Source organism: Leptidea sinapis, chromosome 7 (genome assembly GCF_905404315.1).
Source record: "Leptidea sinapis chromosome 7, ilLepSina1.1, whole genome shotgun sequence".
In the NCBI taxonomy this organism is placed as follows: domain Eukaryota; kingdom Metazoa; phylum Arthropoda; class Insecta; order Lepidoptera; family Pieridae; genus Leptidea; species Leptidea sinapis.
In genome coordinates, this window is record NC_066271.1 from 14,419,166 (window position 1) to 14,439,890 (window position 20,725).

Consider the following 20,725-nt stretch of genomic DNA (forward strand, 5'->3'; position numbering starts at 1 on the left):
GGAGCGCTGCCGGTTTTCAAACTGCTCTTTTCGCCGGTGAAGTTTCAATTTTTTTACATGGTAGAGAATGAGTGAATAAACGAGCGTACGTGTCACCTGATGTTAGGTGATCACCGCTGCCCATATTCTCCTGTAACAGAAAAGGAACCATTGCAGCGTTACCAGCCTTGTAGAATGTCATGTTGGAAACCACGCAAGGAAGCTCATTTCACAGTTTGGTTTTATGCGGCAAACATATCCTTGAAAACCTCTACGCTAAAGCTCTATAAAGCACAGGTCGAGCCATATATGGAGTATTTTTGTCATCTTCGGTCTGACGCACCCCAATCTCTACTCGAATCATTTGACTGCCTGCAACGCAGAGCTGCTCAAAGTGTCTTCATTGTGTGTCTTTTACCATATCTATCACGGGGAGTGTTCCGAAGAGCTGTTTGACCTGATTCCTGCTGCCGAATTCCACCTTTCGCATGACACGCCACAAATAAGGATATCATCCCCACCAACTGGATGTGTGTGTGGAGAACCACAGTGCAGTTCTCAAGGAACTTTCATCCACGTACAACTAAGCTGTGGAACGAGCTTCCCTGTGATATGACATGGGTACCTTCAAAAAAGCGCGTACAGCACGTTCGGCGTTCTCTTCCATAAAAAAAATTGCTTAGTAAATCTGCATATCCACAAAAGAGAGATAGTTTACAGTAATGCCCTACTGAACTTAGGTCCATGTTAAGGCGCGGACTGACTAGGATTGTAAACGCTACAACCAACCCTACATTATTTGTGTTGATCATGTGGGTAAGCTAATCAAATGGGCATTTATTTTACTGGTTTTCTTTTGTTTATTCAAAATTTACATGATAAATTGAAAAATTGTTCGGTTTAAGTTTTAGAAAAGTACTAATTCTATTCAATTCTTTAAAAAAAGAATATTGCTATCGCTTAAATTTCGGAGATTTTTGACTACAAAGTTTATTTTTGGGAAGCAACTTCCAAATGTTTTATTGGATATTTCAAATTATATAAAAATATTCTATTTGGTTAAAAATTATCATTAAATCCTTCTTTGTGCACTGTATTTTTTGCGTCGGAATATTTTCATTGCGTTATGTTGTAATCGACTCCCGAAGAAACCAATTTTTGTTGATATTGAGGTATGACCGCGCCTTAAGTACCAACATTATCTGCACAGTCAGTAAAGTGCTAAACACACCGAAGGCTTTGTGTCGCAACAAGGTCTCAATCTGTGACCTCTCAACACAAATCCTACCTTTATGTTGCCACAGAACAATCACAAGTTTCCGCTTTCGATGTTTACGGCTTCGACAAACACAATTTACATTTGTTTATGGTGAATGCTAGATTGCTTAGCAACGTGAAGAGGCTGGCACGTTTTTGACTAGGTAGTCAAAAACGTGCCAGCCTCTTAAATAAGTATTTATACCTATTAACATCAATTTATGATAACTAACACATAATCTACAATTGATTACAATTATATTGATAATAAGCCCTTTAATATTCCATATAAACAAGTTTACAATATAATACAATAAATACTTAGTCTGGCCATAAATACTGTTACAATTAAAATAAACAAAATATTACATTTGAATTTGGAAACTGTCATTTTTATATTATGATTGTTCATTGAGTTTTCTCATTTAGGCGCCAAAACGTTGTACAATATTTTGCAATAATAAAATGGAGTGGGGTGAAAAGTAAGTATGGAGCCAGATGCAATTTTTAAAACTCTCCATACACTTGGTATTAGTAAAATGTCTGTGTAGTGGGCTATTAATAGGTACAATAAGACCTCCTCTGTTTGTGTCAGAAAAAGATCTGGCCGTCTACATAGTGTTCTTACGAAAACGGTGGTCAAAGCAGTAAGGGAAAGAACTCAACAAAATTTTGTCTGAAAGTAAAAGATTTTATCTCGGGAGATGAGCCACCTAGAACCACGTCACGTATTTAAAAAGATGACTTAGGACTTGCAGCCTATAAGAGACGTACTGGTCTTTTCTTAACTGATAATTTAAAAAAATAGGTCGGTAAAATCGAAACAACTACTGAAACGGTACGCAAAGGGAGGTCACAGAAAAAAATTGTTTACGGATGAGATTTTTTTACAATTGAGCAATATTTTAACAAACAAAATGATCGTATTTGAGCTCAAAGCTCTAAGGAAGCTTCCGAATTAGTCGACAGAGTGCAACGTGGGCACTAGCCGATTTCAGTGATGGTTGGATGGAGAGGACCAGTGCCCCCCGCCCTGTCAAACCGCAAATCTACGAGCGCAAATCCGTAGTGTTAGACCGGACGTGACCTCACCGAATCTAGTCGATACCAACACCGCTGAAACGTGAGCAAAACCGAAATAAATAAATAAATTTTATAATAATGTCCCACGAAAGCTTTAATAATTGGATGTTTAGTGAAAACAAAAATCCGAACTCTCTAACAACACAAGACTTATTTTTATATTAAAATAAATGAAATATAAAAAAACCCCAACATATAATCCACAACAGCGATACATCAACTACAATCCCCTGGCCCATATTTACTATTTCAAAACACAAGCATTTGACTCCATTAAAATAACTATTCAAATGAAATGGAACGTAAAGCCCATTTTATGGATCAATTCTCATCAGCGTATATTTATTTTGTTTTTTATAAATAAATCCATGTATCAGACATAAGTCGGTCGCGCCCGGACATTAGTGAGAGCTTCGAGGTCGCGAAATCTCTTTCGGATTTAGATATTACTATCTATTGCTTGTGCTCGATTGGAAATTACAGGCTTAAGCGACATTGAATTTAAGAAAGAAAATTGATAGAAATAGGAAAAAGCGATGGAATGTAATGGCCACAGGATCCACTACTTTCAACAACAATCACAAAATTTCAACGCACGGGCGTTGAAATTTGTTGTAGTAGTAGTATGTAGTATATTAGTAATGAAAAATAATTCTTAAAGAATACATTTTGAGAAAATAAATGTCTTTTTTTGCCTTTTATGCCTTTAGTAAGGAATAAAATTCAAATTATAGATGAAACGAACAAAATTTATATAAAAAAGTTTTAAAATCTCATGTATAAAATTTTTTATTAATTAGACCTGAGAAATACGGACGTAAGAAACTCAGTGCGCTTTTTTTACGAAATTTCGTTGGAATATAATTGCGTACTATAAATTTTATTGTCATGTAGCCTGAGGGCGGTCTCAATTTTTTTACAATACCTGATATATATGGTGAGGTTCCCTATAACAAAGTAGCCGTATAACGTGATATCAAAGACCCGTACACCACAGAAAGTCATTCATATAACGCAGGGACTTCCCATATACATATTTCTGTACTGTGAAATTTATAATGATTTGTACAGTTCACAATTATTAGCAGGTACCTTTGCACGTGTGTCAACTGTGTTATTACAAAATTAAATTATTTTATTAAATTTGTGTATTAAAAACCGTAATAAAATAGTAAAACTAGGGAAACAATTGCAAATAGTTGTAAAGAATTGTGATTTATTATAATTATTATTACGAAATACGATATACTAAAAACGCGTTATACGGGACATTCGCTACAATGCGTATACTTATACCTCGGAACTTTACTGCATTATATGAAAGAGTACTTGTACTTACATAACAAATTAGTTTGTATAGCGCTTCATTTAATATATGAATCTTAAATAAAGTTAAAAAGCGTTATTAAATATCGAATACATATTTCATTAATATTAATAAAAATAAACTGTATTAATATAAATTATCATATTATATTAAATGCATCAACTAACAATTTACCTTGAATTCATTGTTTGTGCTCCGTGCTTCGTGAGCATTCCATATAGCGTAAAACGCGCTGGTCTTTCACATTCATACAAATAACAAGTTAAAATTCAGTACATCATCACAAACGATATCCTCCACCTATAGATGGATTGAAAAAATACTTTCCGTTGATATTTTTATATATTATTTATATATTATATATTTTTCGGGTATTGATTTGCAAAAAGCAGAAAATGGCTCTGCTCGCCAATTTAGGATTACGTTTGAACATAGCTATTGACCGTAACTAAATGCCATCCGTCAATAGATCCCGAGCATTTTATGACAAAAAGTACGACTATGACGACACGAGCAGGACGTTCAGTCGATAATTGATACGCCCTGCCAATTCAGTGCCGCAGAGGATTCTTGAAAAAACAAAAAATTTGAGCAGCACTACAATTACGCTCGTCAACTTGAGTCATTAGATGTTAAGTCTCATTTGCCCAGTAACTTCACTACCTACGGCGCCCTTTAGACCGAAACATAATACTGCTTCACGGCAGAATATATCGCCGTTGTAGTACCCATAATCTAGACGGCATCCTGTACAAAGCAGCCTCCCACTGGTACTTGTTTAACTAACTACATTTGTTTTGGCAATCTTCTTTCATCTCTTTCACACACGTCGCTACACATACACAGTCTTTTGCTCGTAAGCTCTCTTTCGCCATCTTTTGTTATATTTGGGCCTGATCTCAAATTCGTATCGTGTAACAACGGACACTCTTTATTTCGTGGTTTAACGATGATATATCCTTTTCAATATCCCTAACAACATCTTTGCAAAATTTCATAAAAATAGGCTGACTAGGATAGATGACGCCTATCTTTAAAATTCATACCTATCTTAAAATCCATAAGTCCTTCCATAGATGAATTGAAAAACAGATCAGCATTGCTATGTTTGGATGATCAAAGACCGTTGATAGAATAGAAAAAGCAAGAAATGGATTAAAAATGTCAATATCTATCAATTGTTATATAAGGCAAGCGGCCGTATTTCCAACCAATCGGGTCCATCAAATGACGTCACTAATATAGCGCCCTGTCCAATTGTCATTATACATAATGAAAATAAATGACGCAACGAGTTAATGAACCAACATAGATTAAGTGGTATCATTCATTCCATTAAATTAAATTTATATTTTTCTATATATAATATTTTCTATTATGTGATACCTTGATTTCTGCTGCTTTTATCATAATTCGCGGTGATTGGGCTAAGAGAACCATGTAGGTTACAATAATTTACTCCCACGTGTAAATTATCACCTAAACGAATGCGTGCTCCACTTGGACACTGTAGCAGGAAGACGAGCTCTCATTCAAAGTACGAGGAACACGTAGACAGAGCATAAATCTATATATATATATATATATAATTCAACATTCAACAACAACATTCTCTTTTATATATATATATATATATAAAAGAAAATAATGAAAATGAAGTTTGTATGTTCCCTAATAACTCCTAAACTATTCGACCGATCTCAATGAAATCTTTTATAATAGATTCGTTGAAGCTCAAGGAAGGTTTACATATATAATTTATATGGCAAAACAACGTTTGCCAGGTCAGCTAGTAAGTAAATAAAATAAAATAAATTAGCCTTTTATTCATCCTTAAATAAATATTTGTTTACAAATTTATAAGTTTTACACAAGCATTTTAATAAAAATTAAAAAAATAAAAATTCGCAATTATATTATATTAATTGCAATTATATTATTATATAAATATATATTAATTGAGTTGTGTATGTACCAGGTAATATTTATTAGCGAATCTAAAAATTTAATAATGTTATATTATGATGTTATATAATGGTAAAATAATCTCAAAATATAATTATATTAATAATCATGTCATTTTATCATTAATATTATTATTTTTATAGGATCTCTCAACGAGTAAAGGCCTCCTCCAGATTTTTCCAAATCTTCCTGTCTAGAACCGTTTTTTTCTAGTTTCTTCCTCCAGTTACTTTGATTTCATTCTTCCAACTCTCTAAAGGTCTCTACCTCTCGTTTCCCAACTGGGCCACGCCATACTATTGCAGTCTTTATCCATCTTTTACCCGGGAGTCGAATAACATGACCTGGACATTTCCACTTTAACTGTATGCAAGAATGCTCCGTTCCCGTTACCTTCATAAGTATCAGTGACATAAAGGTTGGTGAAGTATAAATAAATTTTAATGAATTTTTCTATCTTCTTTGATTAACGCGAGTGTTATACATTTAAATAAAATACTTAAAGGATTAAAAAGTATTTTTGCATAAAAGACCAAAGATGTAAAAGACCTAGTGACCTGAAAAGTGACAGGTCGCGAATCAACAGGTTAACTTAAATAATAATAAAAAAACTAAATAAGTCACCAAATCGAAAGGAAGACAGCTGATTTCTAAACATAAACTCTAAACCTATTAATTATTCATGTAAGTCAAAAATTGGCATTTATGAATAATACGAATTATAAATAATATATTTTTAACCATTTACCACGACTCTGGAGAAGTTTATTTATAAAATTAGTTTATCCCGTAGATTAAGTGGTGTGATTGGTGTCCACTGCTCTCCAACTAGATACCGTACTCCCTAAGAACAATAGCTTTTTTTTACGGTAACTATTAGATGCTTGTGTGCGTGGCATCTTAACACTCAATAGCATTTTTATAATTTTGTAACAACGCTTCGTTTTATTTTAAATTGACATTAATTAAATACAAAACACTTACTGATGATATGTTCGAGACTGGCTCGAGTACTCCCACTTGGGCGTAGTACTAGTTGCCGCACTTTGCGACTACACCTGCGGTATCTAGTAGGAGCGCATCGGAGACCAATCCTTAATCTAAGGTTTATCCATTATACAATGCTTTCTTAATACAATTAGCAATAAGTATATTTTTATGAAGTATATCATTAGGTTCTCCGTTAATTATGATTAAAATAATATTTAAAGATAATTCAATGGTACTAGGAGGTTTTGTAATTTAAAAGTTTTTATTCGTCTTCTATAAAGCTCTGTCTATTCTTTTCTTATCATCTGGGTATTTTTATAATAAAATCGTTTGGCGCTAGAGAGAGCGATAAATTTTACGATCCGACCCGATACAAGTATGTCTTAAATTAACAGTTTGTTGTAAAATGTGTCAAAATATCTTTAGTTATATGCTGTCTCCATGCAGGTTCGGTAATTTTGGAATCTAGTAATATTTTATATCGTTCAATTCAGATAATTTATACATTTAGATAGAACCCTGTGAAAAAAACGATGAAAACTGATCAGGTTCATTACTATAGTGTGCGTGACAAGCTATGTCTTACACTCGCGATTTGTATGTCACTTTGTGTTACTGTGCGTGCTCAAAATATAGGTTAACGGACTACCTCAATTTTTTCGAGGTTTTCACAGCTGTCACAGTCTATCCAGACGTAAAGATGATGTAAGCGTTCAATCAAAACAAAATGATGTTTTGTTTGACATTCGTAAGTGTCATTTCCGTGACCTACATGAATAAAGTGATTTTGATTTGAATCAGCAAACTAAGTTTTATCAACAGCTCCATTTAATAGACATTTCTTAGGAAGGGCAGGACAAAATAGCATAAATACGGGTACCTTGATGGTATTCAAAGAGGCCCATACATTCTTGCAACACCAGAGGAATTACCTTTTTAAGAGTCAAGTATACGTGACTTGGCGGGTAAGAGATAAGAGTCAACCTTAGCACAATATAAGTAATCGAACAGTAGTGTAATTCAGCGGTCTTTTTGAAATTTATACCTACGTCTGGGCCGAGTGCTAGGGTTGGTACCTACAAAAAGATTATTTATTTTACTTTATGATAATAAGGGACGAGACGAGCAGGACGTTCAGCTGATGGTAATTGATACGCTTTGCCCATAACAATGCAGTGCCGCTCAGGATTCTTGAAAAACCCAAAAATTCTATGCAGTGCCGCACAACTGCGCTCGTCACCTTGAAACACAAGATGTCAAGTCTCATTTGCCCAGTAATTTCACTAGCTACGGCGCCCTTCAGACCGAAGCACAGTAATGTTTACACAAATAGGCGCCGTTGTGGTACCCATAATCTAGCCGGCATCCTGTGCAAAGGAGCCTCCCACTGGTAAACTGATGATGAACGACGCTGACTGCGCGGCGCAGCTAATTTAACTCGGACAGCGACCACTCTCGGCCGCGCACCGCGTGGCACTCAATACTTTGTTTTCCCAAGATTGCTTAGCAGCCATGTAAATCGTGTGTATGTGTGCGTATGTCGGGCTCTAGTATGAAGTTAAAGTACTGTTCTATTACTATGTGGGATACAACTGTTAACTCAAGCAATTATGTTTGTGTCGCGCCTTAGTTGTACGTAGGTCACACAAAAAGTTTTGCGTAACTTAAAAAAACAACATGTTATAACCAAAATATTATATTTACTGCATTTCAAAATACTCTCCTTCACATTTAAAAACATTTTTTCCTGCAATCGAACCATTTTTTAAAACAAGAGGTTCACAGATCTGAAGGCATGTTTTCTACGTGCTGATTGAACGCTATCACTGCCTCTTCGGAATTGGTAAAAGTGAAACCTCTCATCAAATCTTTGATTTTGGGGAAAATACAGAAATAACAGGGTGCTAGGTCGGGGCTATGTGCAGGATGGTGGACGAGTTGTAATTTTTCGGAAGCAAAAAATGACTTAGTTTTGTTGGCCGTGTATGAAGAAGCATTGTCATGATGTAGGAGAACGCGGCTTTTTGGTCGTCTTTCGCGAACTTTTTTTAACACCCTGTATCATTGTAAAACCTGGCCCAGTTATAAGGAGACAACTCAACAACTATATTGTGGTTCTAGATACCTATGTGCCACCGATGCTTCATATATTTTACTGATAATGCTAATGGTTCTTACGCTTAAATTTATTCTCATTTAGACCTATTGTCACTAACATCATAAATTAACATTTTAACATTTAAGGTAGGTACTTACAAACAATGATTTTCGTAGGTAAACAATGCAATACAATGTTAGGCACATAGATAAAACATAAAAAACAACCCAATTACGTTATTGAAACGTTTCATAATTATTGAGTATATAATGCTTTTGAAGACTTGCCTTAAAAGAAGTTCATGTCTTGGCATACCTTATTTCTGAGGATAGGTTGTTATATATCTGAGCTCCCTCAAAGGTCTGTTTTCCATAATTACCTCTTACTTTTGGCAGCTCAATGTGACTAGCCCTTCATGTAACAATTCCAGTTAAATCTTTTTTCGTTCTTGTCACTTCAAACACAGAGGCTGATAATTCCCTTGTAGTGGTAATCACTTTCAGTAGATGATACGCAGCGGAGTTCGAACTTTAATTAGATAATTTATAACCGAAATGAAGTGAGTTGAACAATTGAGCCTAATATTCTGTTAGCATGATATTAAATATCTAACAACAAATTTTGTTTTTTAACAATTCTCTTTATAATATAAATATTTCATATCAAGAGTAGCTTTAACTAAGAATTATGATGACGTTTCACGCAATGGCTATTTCATAAAATTTTATATTTATGACTTTTACGAAGTTTTTGCAATATTTTCATACGCTTCAAAAATAAAGATATTATCTTTATATTTACGATTAATTTGTGTCAACTAAATAAGCTGAGTGAGATGAGTTTTTGCTACTGCTTCAGTTAAGATAAGACACTAATAAAATTTATTGTATATTTAAGTGTTTTGATGAGGTAAGACTGCATTGAAACGTGAATCTGTTTTTATTTAATTCACTAACCTACCTATTACCTGAATATCGAATTTTACCTTCGCACGACACGCCATAAGTTAGGATATCATCCCCACCATCTGGATGTGTGGCGGTCCTCCACAGCGCGGTTTTCAAGGAGCTTTCTTCCATGTACTGCAGAATGACCTTACTTGTGCCGTGTTTCCGGGACGATACGACATGGGTACCATCAAAAAAAAGTGCGCAAACCTTCCTTAAAGGCCGCAAACGCTCCTGTGATTCCTCTGGTGTTGCAAGAGAATGTGGGCGGCGGTGATCACTTAACACGAGGAGACCCGTACGCTCGTTTGTCCTCCTATTCCATAATAATAATATATCGAATACAATAAACCACTTATATTATTAAGTTTCAAATCCCCGAATTAAATAAAAGATATCGTAATATTTTTAACATCCTAAGCCTCGTTTTCATCGTTCATGAAGTGAAAACTTCTGTACCGGCGCTGAGCACTTTTCTTGAAATGGGTATAAAATGTTATCCTCGCGTCAGGACACGTGGCCTGATCGAAAATTTGTAAGGAGAGTCGTTGAAATTATTGATGAAAGTGGGATTTTTCTGAGAGATAAACTTTTTAATGTAAAATAATTGTAATAGTTCTGAAGTGTTACATTTTTTATATAATATAAATTCTCAATTTTGTGTACGATAGCGCAATAAATGAATATTGTATTTAACCACATAAATGCATAAACATACTTTTATACTGATAAATAAAGCAATTATATAAGCAAACGATATCATCCCATCATCTGGAAGTGTGTGTTCTTCCACAGTGCGGTTTTCAAGGATCTTTCTTCCAGGTGCAAACTTTTGAATGAACTTCCTTGTGCGGTGTTTCCAGGACAATATGACGCAGATGTCGGTACAGGAGCGCTATTACCAAATTCGAAATACGAAGTTTCGGTTGACGGATCGTTCATTTTCCTATTACAAGTGTTTCGGATTCGAAGATCGATACGAAGTTTGCGTTTAGACATTTTGATTTTCGTTTACTTTTTGTTTACCTTATTCCCAAATGGTTATGTCTATGGTTCTGAATCGAAATCCGTATAATTTGAAGTTCATCATTCTTTCGTTTCGGACCGAAACTTCGGCTTTCGATTTTGGTAATAGATCTCCAGATACCTACAAAAATAGCGCTTACACCTTACTAAAAGGCCGGCAACGCTCTTATGATTCCTCTGGTGTTCACGGTGATCACTTAACATCAGGTGACACGTACGCTCGTTTATCTTCTCTTCTATAATTAGAATGTCGTAGGTACTTAGCGTAATCTTTGGGGTTCATGTATGAAATTGCCGATTTGTACTGAAAAATTAAAATTCGTTATTTTTTTTTTATTTAAGATGTAAAAATAAGTAATGCAAAATAAGTACCATTATTATCTTTACATTGCTGCCATCTAACAGGAAGGTCATTTATGCCTTTGCGATAGAACCGTGGTGATCTAGATTCGACAACTGTGTGATAGCATTTTGTACTGCTTCCTGAGAAGAAAACTTTTTATCACGTAGAAAATTGTCCAAATCACGAAAGAAATGGTAGTCCGTTAGAGTTATGTCTGGCGAATATGGAGGGTAATGAATTTAAAACGGTTTCTTGTGCTGTACGAGGTCTTGCGTTATCATGGATAAGTATCAGTGGTGAAGATCGATTCATGGGTGGGGCTGTTTCACTGCTAGTTTTGCTACCAGATCGGAGAAATCTATAGTTAATAACATCATGCTGAGACCACCAAACACTTTACCATTACCTTTTTATTGGTAAGCTTTGCTTTAGGACGCTGTTGCGGGGCTTGACCTGGGGTCAGCCATTGCATTTTTCGCTTACGGTTATCGTTAAGAATCCACTTTTCATCGCATGTCGCAATTCGATCCAATATTCTTTCATTTCTGTATCGAATCAACAAGGCATCACAAGTTTCAACACGCGCTTCTTTCTGCAGTTCAGTCAAATCACGAGGCACCTATTTTTCATATTTGATTGATTTGACGCAATTGAGTCAATATTGTTGGTAAGATAAAGTTAAGCCATGCCGCTAATTCCTGGGTGGTTTGGATCGGATCGACTTCCACCATCTCTTTCAATTCATTGTTATTCACCTGTGTGGGCGGTCTTGCAAGTGGTTCGTTCTTAAAATCAAAGGTTCCACCACGATAGCGTTTTTTTAAGAAAATAAGGAAAAAGACGAGCAGGACGTTCAGCTGATGTTAATTGATACGCGCTGCCCAATACAATGCAGTGCCGCTCAGGATTCTTGAAAAACCCCAAAAATTCTGGATAACACTACAACTGCGCTCGTCAGCTTGAGACAGAAGATGTTAAGTCTCATTAACCCAGTAATTTCAATAGCTACGGCGCCCTTCATACCGAAACACAGTAATGCTTACACATTACTGCTTCACGGCAGAAATAGGCGCCGCTGTGGTACCCATAATCTAGCCGGCATCCTGTACAAAGGGGCCTCCCACTGGTAAACACCAAATTTAAACCAAAATCTTTACCGAATGTTCAGTCAAAGTTCGTCTCTCTCTTAAATACTCAAACCTTATAGGACTGAGAAGTAGCCTTTACAGTTGGAGACTGAGATCACAACCCCGTGGGCTGTAGTCTGAATATTTCAATAACAATTTGTACGAAACAATGTGAATGACCTCTCATTTTTATACCAGTAGCCAGTGTTCTAATTCTCTATTCGTAATTAAACACATATTGCTACGGTTAAGTACATATACATAAGTACTTCATAAACAGTTAATTGTTAATTGTGGAGATCGAGTCCCAACTTGCGTTCCGTATCTCAAAAGTAAAAAACGGAACCATGATAGGGTGACTTTGTTGTCCGTCGTCCGTCTGTCTGTCAAGACCCTTTATCTCGGTAACGTGTGGAGATATTGAAATTAAAATGATATACTCAAGTTCACTCTCTCTCGAAGCTACGAAATAATAAAAAATTTGAGTTAAGAAAAAGATACGGGCGTTTATGCCGCAAATACGTATATTACGACACTCTCAAGGGAATCAAAATTGGTAGGGTATTTTCCGTTGACCTGGTTCCGTAATAAGAAATACCGTATTATATTTGTAATTAAAACATAAAAAACGTGGTCTTTATGCAAGCAACGGGATGGTCCAAATTTTTAATTGAGTTATGTGGGGTATCGAATGAAACAGAACAGAAATAGGAATAAAGAAATATAGAAATCGTCTATAACTTACATTGGACCCAGTAAAAATTAAATCCTATTCATTAAATTATATTTAAATACCTATTCCAAAATATCAAGGTGGATATTTTTTTTTAATCAGAGCTTTTTGACAAATTCAAATTCAAATATTTTTATTCAAAATAGGATGCGACATCACTTATTGAAAGTCAAAAAACTACCACCCATTCCAAAATGAATGCCTCAGACCTGAGAAGAATGGGCGCAACAAACTCAGCGGCCTTTTTTTTCATCGAATAAATATGTTTACAAAGTAATATTGTACAATTAAACTTATTATTTAATAGCCTGAGGGCGATCACTCCATTCCCAATTTGTGGTATCATTAAGAAAGTCATTTATGTTATAGTAACCTTTACCACACAAACGTTTTTTAACAATTCTTTTGATTAACCTAATACTTTTGTTTTGAACATTTTCTGGGATCTTGTTGTAAAAGCATATACATCGCCCCACAAAAGACTTACTAACGATGGAGCCGAGTAGTAGGCATCATCAGTTTATGTACAGATATTCTAAATGGGAAAAGTACATGTTTCTGACTGTTTAGTTTGACTGTGGTTGTAATGACTTATATAAAGTGTGCCGATAACTGTATACGTTATAATGTAACCTAAAGTTCGTTAAATTTATAACATAAAATAGAAACTGGTTAGATTTAGTCTCTGGCAGAGCGATAAATCAAACGCAGCATCGTAGATATAGGAACGCGTAGACGGAGTAGACCAGAGGTAAATGTAAATGTTACTAAAAGTATAGGAATACTAACTGTTTTCATGCAAAAAATAGGATTGAAAGTTGCATGCAGTAGCTTGACGGGAAGTATTGTCTTGCCATGATTTTACACTCTGTGGCAGTTAGTAGACTGTTCCTAGATCGAGGGAAGGGTACCAAAGTACTGAACAAGTCTGTATCTTCTTCGGGTTAAACTGGATAAATTTAGTCAGCCCCATTCCGAAACTTTGCATATTCTTAATTTCAGACACAAGTTTGTTCCTTTACTCGTTATCCGGAGATATATGAGACGGCACATCGCATGCTACAGAAATATAGTTCTGATTAAAAACTTCCAAATAATTACTGTTTAACATTCTATTTTGAATTAAATAAAAATCTGGAGAAGTAAAATCGATTTCATGAGTTCGTTTTTTACGGTTAACGGCAGTTATATTGAGATGAGTGCGAGTAAAGTAAAGGCTATTGTCTCTTTTTATCACTTTGTAGGGTGATTTAAGATCACATTTAGGCTTTGTGACTCCTGTATCCGTATGGTACCTTAAACAGGGACAGCATTTTTATATTTCGAGATGAAAAACAGTACCAGTATAGAATCATTTAATTGTAAATTAAGGGCTAATTTCACCGAACAACTGTTTGAACTAAGTTTACGCCTGAAATAGTTATTTATGCAACTGTTGTATAATAAGTGGTTTTAAACCACGAATGTGGGTTTATCAGTACAATAGTGTGATAATAGTATCTAATGAGTGTTTTAATACCTAATTATCAACAGACGTCGCTTCATTGTGTGTCTTCTACCGCATTTATCACGGGGAGTGTTCCGAAGAGCTGTTTAACCTGATTCCTGCCACCGAATTCCACCTTCGCACGACGTGCCACAAGTTAGGATATCATCCCCACCATCTGGATGTGTGGCAGTCCTCCACAGTGCGGTTTTCAAGGAGCTTTCTTCCACGTACTACAAAGCTGTGGAAAGAGCTTCCTTGTGCGGTGTTTCCGGGACGATCCGACATGGGTAAAAACCTTCAAAAAAAGCGCGTACACCTTCCTTAGTGGCCGGCAACGCTCCTGTGATTCCTCTGGTGTTGCAAGAGATTGTGGGCGGCGGTGATCATTTAACAACAGGTGACTCGTACGCTCGTTTGTCCTCCTATTCCATAAAAAAAAAGACTTTGTCTACACCCATAATATGAATCCTCTACAAAAGATTATGAAACAGTTAGCTTACTGCTAACATTCAAAAAGCCAGTCCTAGTAACCATAACATCAACCAAAGGAGTGTTATTACGGAAACGGATGGTGTTATGTTGTACTGAATGTCATTACAACAATCGTTTTAATATTGGCAATAAGCTAACTGTTTTAGAATCTACAATAAAGGATTTTAAACATGGGTGTAGAAAAGCGAGTTTACAGATTCAATTCGAATTTTACCATCACAAAATAAACGCAGTTATTAGTCTAAGCGCGTATAAATGCTCACCGCCGAATTTTGGACGTTTAACATATTTAGGTTATCCCGTTCAAGAGCTGTCACTGTCGCTATCGAATTGGAAACGTTGACATATAACAATTTAGATTTTGTTCATACTCATCCATGACAGTTTTGACAGCTATTTGACACGTTCTATTGTTTTTTACTCTTTATTTTTGTCTTTGGTCGAGATTGAGACATACAACATACAACAAAAAAAATAATGCTGGGAGAGTTCTGGCGGCGCTTCATCTCTCTCAGAGTGCCATTAGTTTTCGAAGCGGTAGTAGTATCTAGTATATTAGAAATGACATCAAAAAGAAATTCTAAAGGAATCAATTTTGAGAAAATAAATGCTTTTTATGCCTTTTTACGCCAACTTAACTAGTTTAAGTTACCCCGAGTTTTATTAAATTCAATTTAGAGAGTCATTAGTGAAATCGGTGCTAAAATACGTAAGGTTTGGTCCGCTGTGTCATAGGCGCGCTCTATGAAGTGTTGAGATCGAGTCTCACGAGTTGTGTCGTAAACGTGTGTTATTAAATTGAGTTGACGTTTATTTGAACATCGATAATATCCGGTGAATTAAACCGAAACAGCTCTCTTTCCTGTTTTATTTTAGCCGCGGCCATTTTGTTTCTTCTATCATTTTAAACAAACAACTACCTTTATATAACCCAAGTTTGTTCGTATTTGATACTGACATAGTAAATCGGAATCTATGCTTTACTTACACTTTTTATATTAAATTGTTAATCTAAGATTGTTTAGCGGATGAAATTTAATATAATACTTTTAAAAACGTTTATCTATCATTTTCATAAAAATACCAATCCAAAATCTGAGCCAAAAATACTAATACGCCATCACATTGATAAATTGAAGAAAGAAATTAGCATAACTAAATTTGGTCGCCTATTAAAATGCCCGGAAATGAAAATGTTATTAGTCTAAGATTGTTAGTTTAGGATTCCAACTCGAATGAGCAGCGTCCGGAAAGCTCCGTAAATTCTTCTCATCCTAAATACAACAGTGTCTGAAGGCACAGGTTTTTTATCCAGTATGTGTTGCCGGTGATGACTTAAGGTACGCAGACGTGGTCGCTTATTAGAAAGCTCGTGATCGAGCAAAAAAGCAATAGAGAGGGCAATAGCCCTCTCCATTGCATTGAGTTTCCTTGCGAAATTGAATAAAAAATGAGGAGATCCGTAGGAGAACCAAATTCACCAAATTATTGAGAAACTGAAGTGGCAGTGGGCAGGGCACATAGTTTGATAGACAGAACTGATGACCGTTGGGGCAGTAAAGTCCTCGAATGAAGACCACGCACTCAAGTGCGTCAGTCTTCAGAGACGCAGTGTTCCTAGGCCGCCCACAAGATGGACCGATGATCTTGTTAAGAACACCGAAATAGATTGGATAGATATGTAGCGCAGGACGCGCGGATCGTCGCGGAGATCTTTGGGGCAGGACTTTTTAGCAGTGGACGTCTTCCGGCTCATGATGAAGAATTTAGGATTGAGATTGTATATGGCCCTACTAACGGCCAATATATATTATTAATAATAAGTAGTAATGTAGTAATTAATGAATCAACAGCTATCTTAGCATCTGTTGGCAAAAAAAGACCAACCAACCGGGACGTGTCCTGCAATTGGATAAAATGTAACATTAAAAAGAAATACGATACGGACTTAAATCTAAAATGGAAATTAAAGTAATATGAAAATATTGGGGCGAAATTAATAACACAAAATTGGATAGAATTTTTACGGGCAAAGTTATTTATTGCAGAGATTTCGTAAAAGGGTTGCGTTATTAAGAGGGATAAAAAGCCGAAATAATTGCAAAATTAATGTCATGCCGAGTTGAAATTTATGTCCCACTTGGGGACAGTTGGACCCTGAATTGAATATTAGATCAGTCATTGGATGGACGTTAGTAAAACTCAATTTTGACTTTTTGTTAAATTTTGTTATTGCTCACAGCGATTTTCAAATAAGAACAAATAAAGTTTGGAAACAAAATTGTTTGAACGCTGCGGGACTCGAAGCACCGACCTCTGACGTTCCGTGCCAGTGCTCTGCCAACTGAGCTAACCGTTCGAGTGACGTAACGTCATAAAATCTTGAATGCTTTGTTCAACTCTCAGGTTGTGGCTTCATCTACAGGATCCACTTTAAAGTTGATAACCTGCTCAACCCCAATATTTGCATATTAGGAAATTGACTTGAGATGTCGCTCTAGTAAATCTAAACAATTTTTTTCGTTTTGAAAGTGAAAACCTTCACTTCTAGGATTAATACATAAATAAAATTTGGTAAAGCAAAATTTTATCAACGATGCGGGACTCGAACCCACTACCTCTGGCGCTCCGTGCCAGTGCTCTGCCAACTGAGCTTACCGTTCGAGTGACGTATCGTCATAAAATCTTGTATGCTTTGTTCAACTCTCAGGTTGTGGCTTCATCTTAAGGATCTTTTTTACAGTTCAGAACCTTCTCAACCCCATATTTACATATTCGGAAATTGACTTAATATGTCGCTCTTGCAAATCTAAACAATTTGCTATGTTTTTTTTTAAGTGATAACCTTCACTTCTGGGATTAATTATACAAACATTACTGAAAACAAAAACGGCACGGAACGCGAGAGGACGTGGGGTTCCCCCACTCTAGGTATAGACCTCCTACAGTTTACTCCATGTATCCCTCTTCTGTGCTTTACCTCTCCATTCTTTTCCTGCCGTTTTTATTATTTCATCAACCCATCCATTTCTATGGCGGCCTCCTTTCTGTTGTTAGATGGTCCTTCCCAAATTGTCGTTTCAACTGTTCATCTTTTGTCCATGAATTTCACGACCTGTCCAGCGCCACTTTTGTGTTACAGAATACTTAATAGCATCTATTAGCTTTGTCCTTTTGTTTGACAATGTGTTTTACAAACACTGGCTCCCTAACCTACACCAGATCCCTAACGTAAAATGGCTTTTATTTTTTTTTCATTAATTAATTATCTTTATACATATTTCATTTTTTTATAATTTTAAAATTTTCTGACTACTTATATATAACATGTTTATATGGGTCCCTGACCTGCAATAAAATGATATTATTTTTTATTGTTTTTTTTTAATGCTTTCACTTCAAATCTTTTTTCTTTTGTAACAAATACTAGCATATATATATATATATATATATATATATATTCAAATTAAGTTATGTGTTCCTAAAAACAGCTGCGTAATCCCATCCCCTTTCATATCCCCATTTATAAAACTTTCTATCACCGTAATTCCTTCTTCGTCCGTACAAGTATCAAATTTAATGAACTTGTAATATATTGTAAGATAGCGTAACTCTCTAGTAATTTTAAAAACTAACTAGAATCATATATGTGAAAACTAGTTAATGGCTTCAACATAGTTATAAATAGCTGTAAGTATTCTAAATAAATAAATATTATTCCAGGAGGATGCAACCGCAAAGATGCCATGTTTAATTTTAATAAAAGCGCGTAGGTACCACTATTTGTAAGGCGGGAAGCGCTCCAGTAATTCCTCCGGTCCTATTAAATAAACAAAATTACAAACTGTGAAATAAAGTACTGTTTTATGTTTACAAACGTGAACTAGCGAGAAGATGGCCATAGCTCTCATCAGATATTTATCATATTAGCACGATTTTGTAACACAACACGAACCGTTAAATCTGGCGGGAAAGCAGATATGATATAAAATAATATTGAATAATGGCGCCCTTTTTCTTATGACGTTGATAAAACAGCGGAACTTCCGCTAATAAAATAAACTTTCTGATGAAAATAGCTAGCTGTTGATACAGGGTTTGTTTGCCGAGGATGATTGCTTTAATGTATATTATGAGTACAGTAAATTAACCTTAATTTAATATTACATTTTTAATAAGCTGTTTCATATATTTAGTTTGTTTTTATGCGTAAGCTCTGCTTTTGTTGGTAAGTTTCAAGTTACATATATTTTTAAAATCATTTCAAATATTAATAATATAATAATATTTTCAGACCGAAACACAGTAATGTTTACACATTACTGCTTCACTGCAGAAATAGGCTCCGTTGTGGTACCCATAGTCTAGCCGGCTCCCTGTGCAAAGAAGCCTCTCATTGGTATAAGGTTACCCGCGTTTCTAACCGACTTGAAAAAAGGCGGAGGTTCTCAATTCCACGATATGTTTTTTATGCTTATTACCCCAGAACTTTCGACTGGGCGAACGGATTTTGGATAATTCTTTTTTTATTAAGCTGGTGCTCCTTGGTGGTCCCATTGCAATTTGGTCCAGATCTGACAGTGTAATCCATGAGAAAAGCATAAATATCTTAAATTAGCTATAAGTATGTGCGCGGTGTTTGAAGACTGTGGAAGAAGAAGTGGTTCTCTATAACAATGTGACTCCGTGCTTGCTAGAATAAATATAGCATAACTATGCCGATCAACTTTCGTGTTGTCTTTGAGAGGATAGAATATTTCACAATTATGTAATTAAAATTTAATATTGTTTCATAAAATGACGTATTGTTAACAAAATTTTGCAAACTCCTAACTCCCTTCGCTGTAATAAAACTGTTCGCGTAATGGACATCCAATGTTTTGTTAAAAGGGCTTCGCGCTGGTTCATTGATTTTACGATATTTTTATGTAAATGTTTAACAAGACTTATTCATTACTAAACATACTCCAAAGTTATAAACATATCCTTTTCTATTGAAATGTCTATGGCACCTGACTAGGTTTTAGTCATTGTTGCAAATTAGTTAGCTTACAAACATAAGAGCGCTTTCGCACTACGTCCGATCCGAATCCGATCCGTATTCGTGAAAACAGGGTCCGAAGTAGTCGTAGAACTATCTCTATTGTAATTTACGCACTAGATCCGGCTTCCGTCATCCGATATCTTTCCGTCATCCGTTAGAAATAGTAACTTGGACTAGTATTTTCACGGGTACGGATCGGATCTGTCTGGTCTGTCTGATTGGATCTTATTCAATGAAAAACGAAGTTTCGATCGAAGTTCCTACTACGGTTCCATTCGTTTTGAAGTTTTTGAAGACAATAGTCCCAAACGTCATTGTTTGACATTTCGAATTTCTAAACCTGAGAACTATTTTCAGAAATCTTTTTACAGAATTCAAACGAAAAATCTTAAATATGTACTAAGTTGACATGTTTACATTGTATGTGTAATACAGATAATTTTGGTTGTCATTAGTAACTACGAGTAGTTGGCATGAAATAGAACTCTTCAAATGAGTTGGATAAAACTATAGTTCATTTCAATCGTTCACTATTCGTTTACGAATTTTGCCTATGGTTCCGAACTTGTCCGTGTGTGTCCGAATACAAAATAGAGTAGGGTTATTACCGAAGCTTCGTTTAAATTTCGTTCGTTTACGAAGTTTCGATTCGGACAAAGAGAGTAGACCCCCGGCTTCCGTCATCCGATTTCTTTCCGGTAACCGTTACAAATAGTACTACGACTACACCGGACCATATTTTAACGGGTACGGATCGGATTCGGATCGGACGTAGTGCGAAAACGCTCTAAGACTCGCGGAGGAGGCTACTAGATGGTTACAAAA